Source organism: Lampetra fluviatilis, chromosome 12 (genome assembly GCF_964198595.1).
Source record: "Lampetra fluviatilis chromosome 12, kcLamFluv1.1, whole genome shotgun sequence".
In the NCBI taxonomy this organism is placed as follows: Eukaryota; Metazoa; Chordata; class Hyperoartia; order Petromyzontiformes; family Petromyzontidae; genus Lampetra; species Lampetra fluviatilis.
In genome coordinates this window covers 4999358-5013971 of record NC_136286.1, presented here as the reverse complement: position 1 = coordinate 5013971, position 14614 = coordinate 4999358, and positions in this window count along the sequence as shown.

Here is a 14614-nt window from a genome sequence, read left to right as displayed (position 1 = left end):
TTATCCTTGGGTAGGTTAATTAAAAAAAAATCATGCTGCTCAACACATTTTTACATTGCCAACACCTCTCGCACATTTCTTAACTGCAATTCTCATGAAATTGCATAGGTCGTGGCCCCATTTCTAAACAAGTTTAACATCTTTAGATTTAAAAAATGCGCAGTAAGAAAATCAGCTTTGGTTTGTCCTCCATTAATATTGTTTAAATTACAGTGATTCTTGAGTTCAATTATATATATATTCTGAAAGTGATCTGATAGGTCATTCTAAATGTAACATTTTCATAAATTTATATTGGCAAATATCTTTATTCAAGATGTTATGCCTACACACTTTGAATTCTCGATGTTCTAAAGGAGACAGTTCAATTGGTCTTGCTCTTCGATAAGCAGGGTGAATTCCCATGTCTGGGTGTGTAAAACTAGCATTAATGGCATACTTTATTTTACTGCATGTGCTTGCAAATTTTTATAAGACATTGAAAGTCTTCTTTAAAACGTTTGTTGTATAGTTACGCGGACTCAATATATAGATGGGGGAGGGGTGGGAAATCAACGAAAGCACCCAAAAAAAAAAATACACAAAAAAGTATCCAAGAAATAAAATGTCTTTGCTGCTGTGGAAATTATTCATATTTTCTAACTAGCATTCCACCATAAATGTCAAATTATGCACCCGCGAATGCACTCTATGGTTTTAGTTTTGAGAATTATGTGTTTATTGTTTGCATGTGAGAACTTGCACATGTTTTGTATGTTTTCTTTAATATTTATGGAACATTTTAATTCAACTAAGCAATCAGCAGATAACTGACAAACATGGAAAATAAGCCTGTTTGAAATGCGTGATTCTTTATCGTCTTTTTCTTAAGTGACATCATTTTAGAGTTTCACTACAATGAGTGTTACAAATGAAGAGTACTTCAAAATTAATGTGATTATATTTCTGCACTTTTAATGGTAATTGTAAATATAAGTATGCATGAGATGACTTTGCGGAACATTGCAAGATGTCCAAAATAATATTCTGAGACTGCCCCTTGTCACTTTAGATAGGTGAGCACGTGTTTCTAAACTACAAGATAGAGAATCTGAGCAGTTGTCTTGTTGAAGGGTCGGGACCCTTTTGAAAGGTCCTTGACATGTAATAGAAAGGCTGACTTCACAAACAGAGGTCTATAAAACACAAAATGAGATATACATCATTGTGGCAAACCGACCTTGTAGACTTTGGGTGGATTCTGAAATTGTCATTGATTTTCTATCCATTTTGTACAATTGAGTGAGAAAAATTTTGCTTTTAGAACATTTTCTCGTGACAAAAGCCTTCGCCTAAAATTAGCATTGCACCTCTTCAAGCGAGATTTCTATTCAAATGAAATGCTAACCTTTTCCTTGAATATGTATTTCAGATTAGCAGAGTGGCATGTGTGCCAACCATATTCCCAGTAAACGACTCTCAGTTTGCATACAAAGGAACATGTAAAGCAGTCATTCTATACAGATTTATTTATTACCAAGATTATTCATGTATATGTAATTAGCTTGTGCAAACGTTCTTGGAGAATGTGCTTTAGCAATTAATGGACCTTAATACAACATACATAATTTTAAATGTCACCAACGACCAATGTGTTTCAATCAATAATAGGGGTACCAGAATCAATCTTTGTGCAGCACTTTCACAATACACAGATGTAATGCATTGTAAAGCATATTTACCAGTGTTTATAATTGAAACACTTTTAAAATAGAGATCAGTTCATTGGGACAGATGTATGTATATTGCACCTCTTTCGTACCATATATAGCCAACCGTGCTATTCAGATGTCTTGGACGGGATGGAAGTACCCACACTTTACCCTACCACACACGACCTGTCCATCGACTAACTGTGGTGTACCTATTTATATTGCTGGCTGGACAAAGGCGGGGATTTTAAAGGCATGTTATTTCCACCGCCATCCAATAAGATGGGATCAAAGCGGCGGCCTGAATTCAGTGTGTTGCCATGCCATTGAAATAATGCAGAATTTATATTTTATCGACTAAGTATGAACCAAGGAATGCATATGAAAGCATTTTAGTTGGTATGCTAAATTTGAACAGGTTAAAAAATCATGGGGGGGGGGGGGGGAAATGTCATAATTTCATTTTTAATGCACACTTTTTGACATAAGCTATTTACAGGATACAAAATCTCGTCAAGTAATCAATGTATATAAACTGTAATCCCCTCAGTGTGTCCATTCTGCTGTGTATGCCAAATCTGGATGTTAAAAAAGGTACAGAAATAGATTTACCGCAGGGTGGATTATTGCGCTCAGCTCGCACCTTGACTTCTTGAGCACACAACTTTTTGAAGGTGATATTTCAACTGAAAAAAAGGGGAGAAATAAATTGCAAATTGTAAAGGTGACATTGACGATTTGTTACAGAATGTTGGCTTAAATCAGATTAATCAAAATCAGATTGTTAATTTGGATGAATCCCTTGTGCTAATACAACTTGCATGGTATGCATTTAAGATAAATCTGTTAGCTGCCGTTTGGCTTACACTGGAAAATATGTTTTCATCATGATAGATATCCATGTTCTATCCACTGCTGGAAGAAGGCTTCTTCCCATGACAATATCACAATCACTCATGATGCCTGTGATGCCACCATCCCTTTCACTCCTGCATACAAGCTGCCCTCATGGGCCCTATGCCCATCTCCTTGACCACATTCCCTCCTTTTGCTGCTCTTCCACCAACAGTCTCCTCCATTGGTCAATCATCTTGAAATTTTCCTGCGCAAGTCCATTTACTTTCCTGAGAATGAATACGATGCCTTTAATTTGCATTTGTTTTGCGATTCATGAGTTCCTCTTTCTCTCTTTCTCAGTGTAAATAGCAGCATGCATTTCCCATGCTTCCTGCCATATTTCAGATGTTATTAAAAAAAAATGGTCACCATCCATATTTCTGATCTACATGTCATTTACAGCCTTGTGGTTGATGTGAAGAGTTAAACATACTTTTATTTTTTATGTGGAGAGACATATATAAAGGAGATTAATTGTCTGCTTATTTATTTTGTTACATATATTCTGCACATTGTCAAAAAAAAATATTTTTTGTTGTCTTATTTAATTTTGCATCGAATATATTAACATCTGGCAGTTTACCAGCATTTATTCAAGCAAGCTTGACTGCTGATAAAACAAAGTATGTTGAATCCGGTCCAGAATTGTATTGTATTCAACCACTGCTGAAATGATGCACTCCATGAAGTCCATATGGTTGTCAGGAAGTGTAAAACATTATTGTATCATCATAGGACCTCCTTTGCCAGTACCAAAATATGAGAATAGGTTTTCCCCTTTTTTTCTGGAAACAAAACAGGTTTAAAGCTTTCGTGACTGCAGGGATTCTTCTTCTTGGTTCTTTCGGTAAAGTCACGTAGAAGGGAAATAATAAAATAATAATAATAAAACATAATCAAATAATTCTCACGACGTTTCGGCCACAACGCAGACCTGTTCTTCACCTGAGGACGGCTGCTTGCGTTGTGGCCGAAACGTCGTGAGAATGATTTTATTATGTTTTATTTTTTATTATTTTATTATTTCCCTTCTACATGACTTTACCAAAAGAACCAAGAAGAAAAAAACAAAACAGGTGTTAAGATGTTAAAACACCAAACTGAAACCTTTCACAAGGAATCATGTCTGCATTAACCATAATACTTGTGGTCTGAATTCAAACAAAAATACTTATGCATTATCTTTGAAACTGATTGGTCCACACCAGACAGCTTTCTTTCGAGCCTAGTCTCAAAACGGTCCTCTGGTCTAACACCATTTGAGACGAGGCTCGAAAGAAAGCTGTCCTTGTAAAAAGTTTCAGTTTGGTGTTAGAACATCTTAACACCTGTTTTGTTGCCAGAAAAAAGGGGGAAAACTATTCTCATTATTGCGTAGTGTTTTTATTTCACGCGGACAACTTCTTTCTTGTTCTCCTATCACTTTTATTCAACAGAACTACTCGCGTTCAACGCCACGTAACTCCGTCGCAACTCTCCCGCCTGCGCTGCTCGCCTCATTAGCTCCACTCGCTCCGCTCCCCCTCTCTCAGCCTCTCCACTGCTAGCCTGTTCTCTCTCTCACTCTGCTAGCCTCTCCACTGCTAGCCTATTACTATCCACTCTGATAGCTTCCCACTGCGCACTCTGCTAGCCTCTCCACTGCTAGCCTATTACTATACACTCTGCTGGCTTCTCCACTGCTAGTCTCTTCTTGTTATTCTGCTCGCTTCTTCACTGCTAGTCTTCCGCTATATTTCTGCTAGCTTTAAATTTCGATTTAAAGCTTTCGTGACTGCAGGGATTCATCTTCTTGGTTCTTTCGGTAAAGTCACGTAGAAGGGAAATAATAAAAATAAAACATAATAAGACACTGTCTTTCCGACAGACCTGTTCTAAACCTGAGGACGGCTGCTTGCGTTGTGGCCGATACGTCGTGAGAATTAGTTCATTATTTTATTATTTCCCTTCTACGTGACTTTACCGAAAGAACCAAGAAGATTCTGCTTGCTTCTTGACTGCTAGTCTTCCGCTATACACTCAGCTAGCTTCTCTACTGCTAGCTTCGCACGCTCACACTTAGGATTCCGCTAGCTTCTCTACTGGTAGCCTTTCTTCCCTCGCCTCTCCTACCTCGTCGTTGCCACCCATGGGAGTTTAGCCATCACCACGGGTGAGGGCGAGGTGACGAGAGCGGGACTTGGAACTTCCCTTGTCTGCCTTTCTGTCTTCACTCCGACCAAGCTGGCGACACCCCCTCGCCTCGGCGCCTGTGCCTTCAGCCGTTATCGCCCCAATCTCCCGGCAGCCTGGCGCCTATTCTGCGCCTGCATCTGCAACCAGCCAATCACAGCTATGCACCTTAATTAGCCGTCTCCCTTCCGTTGCCCTCCGTGTCTCACCTGTCTGTCCCGATGCGACCTCACTGTCCGTAACTTCGCACATGCATGTACACAGCTTGCCCCCCCCCCGCACGCGTTATTCCACTACAATTGTATTACTTACATGGTGAGACAGATATGTGAATATGATATTTTTGCTTATTTATTTTGTTACATATCATTGTGCTGATTGAAAACTTTCCACTTTAGGTACACAGGCATGTCATTTTTCACAATCAATTTACTTTTTAAAAATGTACTCTGCCCTACTCTTGTTTACCTCTTTATTTCATCATTTCAATCTTTGTTCTCCTAAATTTACAGCTCTAAGTATATCTACCTTGTTGTGTTGTCTAGGTGTATCCCTCCAACAAAAATTCGTTCATTCAGCAAATGTGACCTTATTGATTACAGATTATTCCAATAGCATTGTTTATATATATGTAAAAATGTAGACATTCAATCAAAACGATGCCCCAATACACATATGTCTTTAATGTTATACCACTGCAAACTTTTATGTTTTATTAATTAACATTTCGTTATATAGCACTTTTTGTCCTCACAGGCCTCAACGTACCCGCGAGGGCTATTCAAATTGACAAACTAATTGAAATTTACATTATTGATTGTTGCTTAATGGGATTCATACGTGGTAAAAAAAGGATTACTTTTTCATGCGATAATATGTAAAAGTATTCCCCAGCAGAAAGATCCATACTATGGATATTTGTTTCAAACATAAATTCTTAAGTATACAGAGAGGGGCTTACGAAATTTTTGAAAGTCCTACATAAGGTCGGTGCAGAGGGACATCATCTATCACCCTTTGTGTTTGTGCTACCAAGTTTTTTTGGGGTTTTTTACCAATAGAAAAACAAAACTAGAAAAATGTACGTAAAAATCAGAACAGACGTCTGGTTCTGTATACAAGGTCAGGTGAAACATGAAGAAAATAATGAATTTATACTGCAAACCAGTCATGATACTTTAAAGGTAATTGATAGATGTTTCAACGATATAACATAAATAACTTTTCGATGTATAAAGTATCTGGATTTAAACTTTATCTTAACAAGCAATACAAAAACTAATAACACTTCTTTTTATTGTGCCCCAACCTGTAATATAAGAGCTGTTGCTCAATATTTAGAAACTAAACACAATGGTAGATGAGTTACAAGTATTGGCCATATGTAGTTATGCAAGCTGATGATCTTTTTTATCATTACGTCCACCCCTATTAAATGCTGACTGCATTCATCAGAGCATGTATATGTAGCGTCGGTGTCAGGCATGGTATATAGCATTGTTATGCACCTTTACCTGCAGTAGCACACGTGTCCATAGGGGGTGGTAACCCGGGATAGGCAGGATGAGCCGGGCTGTTGGGACACTAGGCTCTCCCAACCCCAAGAGAGGTGTTGGGGGGGATATTCCAGAGCCCCTAGAGCATTCCAGAAGGGGGGCGTGGCCAGGGGCAGAGAGACACGGCCACGGTTATAAAAGCTGGACCTCTGGACAAGTCCGGCAGTCTTCGTCAAGCTGACGAAAGAAGACCAGCTAGGCTAGGACCCTGGAAACCCCCAGACCTGCCATCCTTCTAAGGGCCGGGGTTGTAGTGGGCCAGTGGTCGACCCTGTGAACGCCCGGGACCCGACGTCCTTTTAAGGGCCAGGACCGAGTGGGCCAGTGGTCAGGACCCGAGGACCTTGGCTGGGTCAGGTCAGATAGCCTCCCCCTAGGTCCCCTTAGCCGGAGGCACGTGAGTGTATTCCGAGTGATTAGAACACGCGAGCCCGGAGGCTATACCTCCTTGGGTATCGGGTAGAGGGGCCGCTACCCCTCTGTGTTAGGGATCCGTGTATCCCGCAGTTATATTGAATAAACGTGTGCCTCAAGCACTCTGTCTCCAGTCTCCCTGGAACCCACTACATATATAACAATGGCTAGATTTGCCATATGTGTAGTGAGTTCAACTGAGTCGCAGACGTAGACTTGGAGGCAACACATTTATTTAACTCCAACACATGGGGTAACTTTCCCCTTAACAGAATAACAACCTATGGTGGTAACCACCAGGCTAACTACACTAATTACAAGTGTCATTTTCTAATTGCTTATGCCTCAAAAGTATAGAAAATGGCTATTATTCCCCACAAATTTTGCTTTTGCGCCAAGGACTTTATGTGAAGGAATGGCTCAAATGCACACGTTTTCTCATTGAAAATAGGTACATTTCTAAATATCACTGTCCTGGTCACAAAAGCAAAGTTTGTGGGGAATAATAGCCATTTTCTGTACTTTTGAGGCATAAGCAATTAGGGAATACAGTGATCCCTCGTTTATCGTGGTTAATGGGGACCGGTCCCCTCGCGATAGGTGAAAATCCGCGAAGTAGGATTGGCGCCCTAGGAATTTCCATATATGTGTGTGTGGGTATCAGAATGTTTAAAATATGTATATTTATACTTTATATATATATTTTACTTAAATCTATTTAATTATAAAACCTTAATATTATACATTCACTCTCTCTCTCATACGATACGTATTATGGTGTTCTACACTCACCAATGACAGTAGTATCTTGAGACTTGACTCCAGTAATGATGACGATGACAATGACGATGACAATGACGACGATGACAGACCTGTGCAGTTCGATGAATGTGATGATGAATGATGATGATGATGGTGTTACTGCACAGGTATAATGAGGCCTTTAAATCAGTTCGAAAAATCCGCGATGCACTGAGGCCGCGAAACTTGAACCGCGAAGTGGCGAGGGATTACTGTAACACTTATTACCCAGGAACAAAAATATATAAATTTGTTTTCATATTCTTTGGTTGTTTCAGAAAAGTCATGTAGATAGAAAATAATAAAAAAAAAAAATTCAAATAATGAAAAGAAAAAAAACTCACAACATTTTGATCGCAACACAAGCGAAGACAGTGAGGAAGCGAAGACAGTGACGGCGTGAAGACAGCAACGGCATGAAAACAGCAACAACCCAGATCCCACGTTAGTTCCAAACCGTGCCGCTCACCTCCTTTTATCCCAGTGTTCGTGACATGTCTCAGACCGTGTTCGTGAACATAAGACCGTGTTCGTGACATGTCTCGGACCATGTTCGTGAACATAAGGCAGATTTGACACATGGTAGGACCAATACTTCTGCCGTAGCTGATCATTATTTTAATGCGGCTGGCTTACACGAAATTTATTTCTTTAAAACGATGGTACTTTGCAAGCCTACTGGCTATCAACAAAGATTCGCTCATGAAGCCATCCACATATACAGACACAGACACAATTTCAACCGAGAAGACGGTTATAAACTCAGCAATCATTCGAAAGATGTCATCAACCACTTTGGGTCATGACTTGATTTGTAATTTCTTGTCAACCTCCACCATCAGCAGTGTGGATGTGTGGAGCGAGGTGCAATGCCCCCCATGTCTACCCCCTATTTCTCCCCCTATCTCTACCCCCTCTCTGCCCCTATCTCTCCTCCCCTCTCTCTCCCTATCTCTACCCTTTCTTTTTCTCCCCATCTGTACCCCCCTCTCTCTCCCCCTATCTCTACCCCCTTCTCTCTCCGCCTATCTTTACCCCCCTCTCTCCCCCTATCTCTACCCCCTCTCTCTCTCTCTCTCTGCCCCTATCACTACCCCCTCTCTCCCCCATCTCTCCCTCCTCTATCTCTGCCCCCTCTCTCTCCCCCTAGCTCTGCCCCCTTTCTCTCCCCTTTGTCTTCTCCTGAATTAGTGTAGAGGCATTAATCAGCACTCCCCATGCTGTTAGCGGGTAGCTTCCCCTTCGCGTCAACAGGGGGCGGAAGTACGATTACGCTAATATAAAGGACTATGGCCCAAGGGGCCAACGGTAATCCCTGAAATAATGGATCCTGGGACACAATCCCCAAACCCCAGGAGGGGGGACTGGGGGATGATGTCACCTTCCAGAAGGTTCTGGAAGGGAGGCATGGCTAAGGCAGAGCAAGCCACGGACCTGTATATAAGCCGCACCTCTGAAGGGTCTGGTTCAGTCATCTCCAAGCCGAAGACCGAAGACGGGGCTGAAGATAGGACCCTGGACCCCAAGCTCCGCTGTCCTTCTAAGGGCCGGAGCTGAGTGAGGCCAGTGGTCAGGACCCGGAGACCTTGGCGCGGTCGGGTCAGCGTAGCCTCCCCTATGGCCCCTAGTCGGAAGGCTAAGAATTAGAGTGGTCCCAGTGTTAGGCGGCAGTGTAGCCCGGAGCCATACCTCTTCAGGTATCGGGTGAAAGGGGCCGTTACCCCTTTGTGTTAGGGACCCTGTATTCAGAGCAGTTAAATACATATCCTGTTGCCTCACAGAAGTTATCCTCTGGTTAGTGACCCACTACATTAGTATTGGCTGCCCCGCCCATACTGCTGACACACTTGGACTGCGCTACTCGCCGCTCAGCGCTGGCGCAACGGCTCTTGTGCCCCGCCCACTCACAGCTTTGGCTTGTCTGTGCCCATTTTAAGCCTTAATAAACAGTTGCAGTTGGAGGCTTGTCCCCCCCCCCCCTTTTCTTTCCACCTGATGATGACCGCTTGTGTTGCGAAACGTCGTGAGTTTTTGGTTTTTCATACATTTATTATTATTGATTATTATGTTTTATTGTATTATTTTCTATCTACGTGACTTTACCGAAAAAAAACAAAGAATATGAATTCCTGCAGTCACGAAAGTTTTAAGTAAAAAATTTTTAATTTGTTATGAAGTGTTATTAATGTAGTGGATTATTAACTTTGCATTTGTGTCCTGTTCACAAAAGAAAAGTTCGTGGGGAATAATAGCCATTTTCTGTACTTTTGAGGCATAAGCAATTGCAAAATAACACTTACTTCCCAGGAAAAAATATATATTTTGTTACACAATGCTATCAATCACCTGTAATTTATACTCGTGACCGCTAGTCCACACACTGTCCCTGCACCCTCACTGTCTCCACACATGCACTGTCTCTACATTACCCCCCCCCCATCCCTCTTAAAAATGTAGCCGTCTCGGCTATTAACAATATTTTTACAGTGTGTTGGGGAAAAAGAACCGCGTAAAAAATGTAACTCAATGCCCGATGATCGTTCGGGCAAAAGAACCACATATATAAAAAATAACCCGCAACAACCATGGGAGATCTGCCTAGCGGAATTGCAAACACTTTGACCAGGTCCTTGACACCGGTCCATCGCTCTGGGTGGACTTCTGCGCCTCTCTGAGCAACGGGGGCTCACACAAAAGCCTTGAAGGGGTAGGATAATCCATTAACTCTTCGAAATAATTTCATCGGGCTCCAGCCAGCAGTCCATCGCACATGGCAGCTTCTTGTGACTCCCCCGACTTCAGGGGCTTGGAAACTGTGGGCGGCACAACGCATTTTTCAATTTCATTGGCCGACTGCCCCGGCTCGTCAGACACACCAGACACCAGCCATACAGGACTTGGGGATGAGCTGTCTATAGGGGGATAAACATGTGGTTTCAGGTGCGACGGGTAAACAAACCAACGGCGACATCCTGCCTGTATTTTTACACACTGTGGCCGTTTGAATTCTACCACTTCAACAGGACCTTGCCATGTCCGATGTAACTTGGGGGACGTACCCAGTGGCACCTGTGGGCAGTATAACCATGCCCTGTCCCAGATTGCCCATGGAAGCACGTGCTCATGCCACCCCATGTTCCTTTCATTAGCAGCTTGCACCTTGGTAGTGTTTTCTCTAGCCGCTTCGTGAGCTTCAGAAATACGACCCAGCGTAATCTGCAGGGGCACGGGCATGGCTGATCTCTTTTTCCCTGAGGCCATACCCAACTGAGCCTCTATGGGGGGTTCATTTTCCAGCCCGTACATAAGAAAAACCAGAGAAAATCCCATAGAGGCATGTAGGGGCATCCTGTATGCTGCCAAGACTCCTGGGAACGTGCAAGTCCCAATCTGTCTGCACCTCATTAACTGCCTGACAGAGCATCGATGTCAAGGTTCTGCGCAGGTGTTCCACCATGCCATCTGTTTGAGAATGGTATTGCGACGTTCTAATCTTTGTTGTACCCAGTACGTCGCACACTTCGCACAGCAGCTTGGATGAGAAATTCCGACCTGATCCGTGAGAAGCGGCTCAGGGGCTCCCTTATCCATCACGTAGCCATGCAATGGATGCAGCCATTGGGTCGGGCAATGGCCAAGCCATTGGCCACCGGGAAAATATTCTACCCCGACCAGGAGAAATTTATTCCAATTTTGTGTACTCAGAAAAGGTCCCAGGATGTCAAGCACAACCAACTTGTTAATTCGGGACACTGTGATGGACTGCAACGGGGGTTGAGACTTTTTCGATGGTGGCTTTCGGCGCGTGCAATCAGTGCAACCTTTGACCAGATGGTAGACATTTGACATTCCCAGCCAATAAAAGTCTCGTTGCAGGGTTAGCAATGTTTTTCGATGCCCAAAGGTGCATCACCATATTTTCGTGTACTGCCCAGGTTAACCTACCAGTCCTTCCCAAAGGAAGAACTCCCTTAGGGGCAAGGTTTTTGTGGTTATTTTCGGCACGGTGCCACAAGTTCAACAAGGAAACATCCTCCATCTGTAGCTAGCCCCATTCGGCATACGTGAGGCCCAATGTGTTGTCCCTAAGTGTGACCACGCCAGCTGCTGCCAGGTCACTTAATGCCGCTACAACCCCTGGTGACCCAGCTGCAGGTTGTTTACACCAGCCTGCGCCGACGAGCATGCACAATGTTCGTTAAGAGGCAAGCGGGACAATGCGTCTGCATTACAGTGCCTTACACCCTTGTGGCAAATTACCTGGAATGAATACTCCTGGAGTATCTCCAGCCAGCGTGAGAGCTGGCCGGAAGGCTGGTCCACTCCCAGGGTGTACTGGAGGGCCGCATGGTCCGTGTGGACTACAAAGTCCCTGCTATAAATATAAGGCCTGTACTATTGATTAAATACACCATGGCCAAAAGTTCCCTGTGGGTAACACAGTACCACTGCTGAGCGGTTGACAGGATGCGACTTCCGTATGCAATTACCCTTTACACCTCATTATTCACCTGTGAAAGGACAGTCCCTATGCCCAGGTCACTAGCATCAGTGTCCAGTATGAACGGCAGGGAAAAATCCGGATAGTCAAGGGGAGGCGCGTTGGAGAGGTGATCTCGCAGTACAACAAATGCGATTTCCTCCTCCTGACCCCATTTCAACTTCTGGTATTTAGCCATCAGGGCATGCAAGGGTTTTGCAACCGTCACGAACTGAGGAACGAATCTTCGGTAACATGACGCAAACCCGACGAAATTGGCGCACTTCACCCACCGACTTGGGAGTTGGCCAATTGCGTACGCACGACGTTTTGTCCGGATCTGTAACTATCCCTTTTGCGCTGACAATGTGGCCCAAATATGGCACTGAAGTTTGTAGCAAATAGCATTTAGCAGGTTTCAATTCGAGATTCGCTGACCGTACCCTAGAGTACACAACCCACAACAAATGTGTGACCAAACACGATGATGTCATCTACGTAAATGAGGAAGGAGTCCCATTGCAGTCCCACCAGGACCAATTCCATAGGTCGCTGGAAAGTGGCAGGTGCCGAATGCAATCCCATCAGGCTACAATTAAATTGGTGCAGTCCGTGAGGCGTTCGGAACGCAGTTTTTGGTCTAGATGACTCATCCAGGGGTAGTTGCCAAAAACCCGACAATAGGTCCAATGTGGAGAAGAACCAAGCGCCCGACAACGCGTCCAGGGAATCGTCATTACGTGGAAGCAGAAAAGCATCTGCCACTGAGACTTCGTTTAATTTACAAAAGTCGACGCAAAATCTTAAGCTTCCATCCTGTTTTTTGACCAACACCACAGGGGCTCCCCAAGAGTTAGTTGACGGTGAAATTATATCAGCTGCCAACATTTCCTCCGCCGCCTGCTGTACATTTTCCTTTTCTACAGGACTCAACCGATATGTGTTCTGTCGAATAGGAGCTGCGTCGCCCATATCGATATGGTGTTGCAGCAAGGAAGTACGACCGATATCAAATTTGCCTTGACTGAATATGTCCGAAAATTCCCTTAGCAATTGTAATAATCCTTCTTGAGACGGCTTCGGAATCAGTCCTTTTTATTTCCACTCCACAATACACTTTACTCACTCACTCTCCGTTGCTGGCAGACAACGGAGAGAGGACAGACTTCGCACTAAGTCCCCACCGCGCACGTGGCACCCCGAGCCCCCGTCCGCGCGTGACCCTGCTCTTGTCAGTCTCCAGTCTGCTCTCGATCGTTCCCTCTCACTCTCTCTTAATCCCTTCGTCACGTGGTCCCCCCAGCCAATCGTTCATGGACAGCTTCGACCATTCTCGATGGTTCCCTGTCAATCCCGGGACCACGCCTCTCATCCGGCTCCCCATTAGCTGGGGCCCCGAATGGCTAGGCCAATCACTCCTGATGACATGCCGTGATCACGCCTGGGCCATGCTCCCTATCTCAACCCTTATTGGCTACAAGCAGGACCGGCAAGCCAATCCCCACGTGAACCCTCTATGGCTGTTATTACATCACCCCCCCCCCCCGGTGAAAAAATTTAGCCGTCTCGGCTGGGAAAAGGGTGAAGAACCAATTCCGCAACATCTTATTAGGGCACCAAGGTGCGTTTAACAATTCAAGGGTGAACCGGCGTTCCCGCACCTAACAACATTTAAAACAGTCACCCATAATAACAAAAAAATCACGACATACATTAGGGCGCCCCTGCAGCGCAGTAACGACAGGGAAATTAGTGAAACGATCAAACGTTAACGAAACGGAAGAGATTTTGACCGCGTACGCGACGCGGGACCCTCTCCGCTCCCAGCGCAAGGTCGCTTTGCTTCCGGATGGACAGGAGGTGGCAGGCTTGAAGAAGAAGTAGGTTGTTGGTGCTTGGTCACGTCCAGGGCAGGCCCCGTTGGAGGGGGGGCAGCGGGGGCTTCCTCAGCCCTCAGAACCTGTTCATCTGCAGGAGGCACAACACAGTCCCCCCTGGGATCAACGGGCGTGTCAAGCGGCGCAGCCGGCCCGGCAGAACCCGGCAGGTCAGCTAGTGGGGATGAAGGACCGACACGCGCGTCAACATAGGGTTTAAGTCGCGAGGAATGAACATACCACCGACGTTTTCCGTACTGAACGCGGATACTTTGCGAGTTCCGAACATCTACCAGCGTCACAGGCCCCCGCCACGGCCTGTGCAGTTTAGGGGATGTGCCCGCCGGTACCTGGGGGCAGTGGAGCCACGCCAGGTCTCCCACTGACCAAGGCATGCGAGTATGCGATAGACGCGCATACCGTTCGTTCCTTGCCTGAGCACGGGCCGTCGCACACCGGGCAGCCTCTCGCGCCTCCGTTACTCGTTCAAGCGAGTCACGCACGTGGTCAGGCAGGGAGTGGGACGGTCGTTTACTCGGCGTACCCAGTTGCACATCGATGGGTGGAACATTTTCACGGCCATACATAAAAAAAAATGGTGAGTATCCCGTGGACGTGTGCGGAACCATGCGGTATGCCGCTAAGACGCCTGGTATGTGCAGGTCCCAATCGGTTTGCTTTTCACTGACCGTGTGACAAAGCATAGCCGAGAGGGTACGGTTGAAT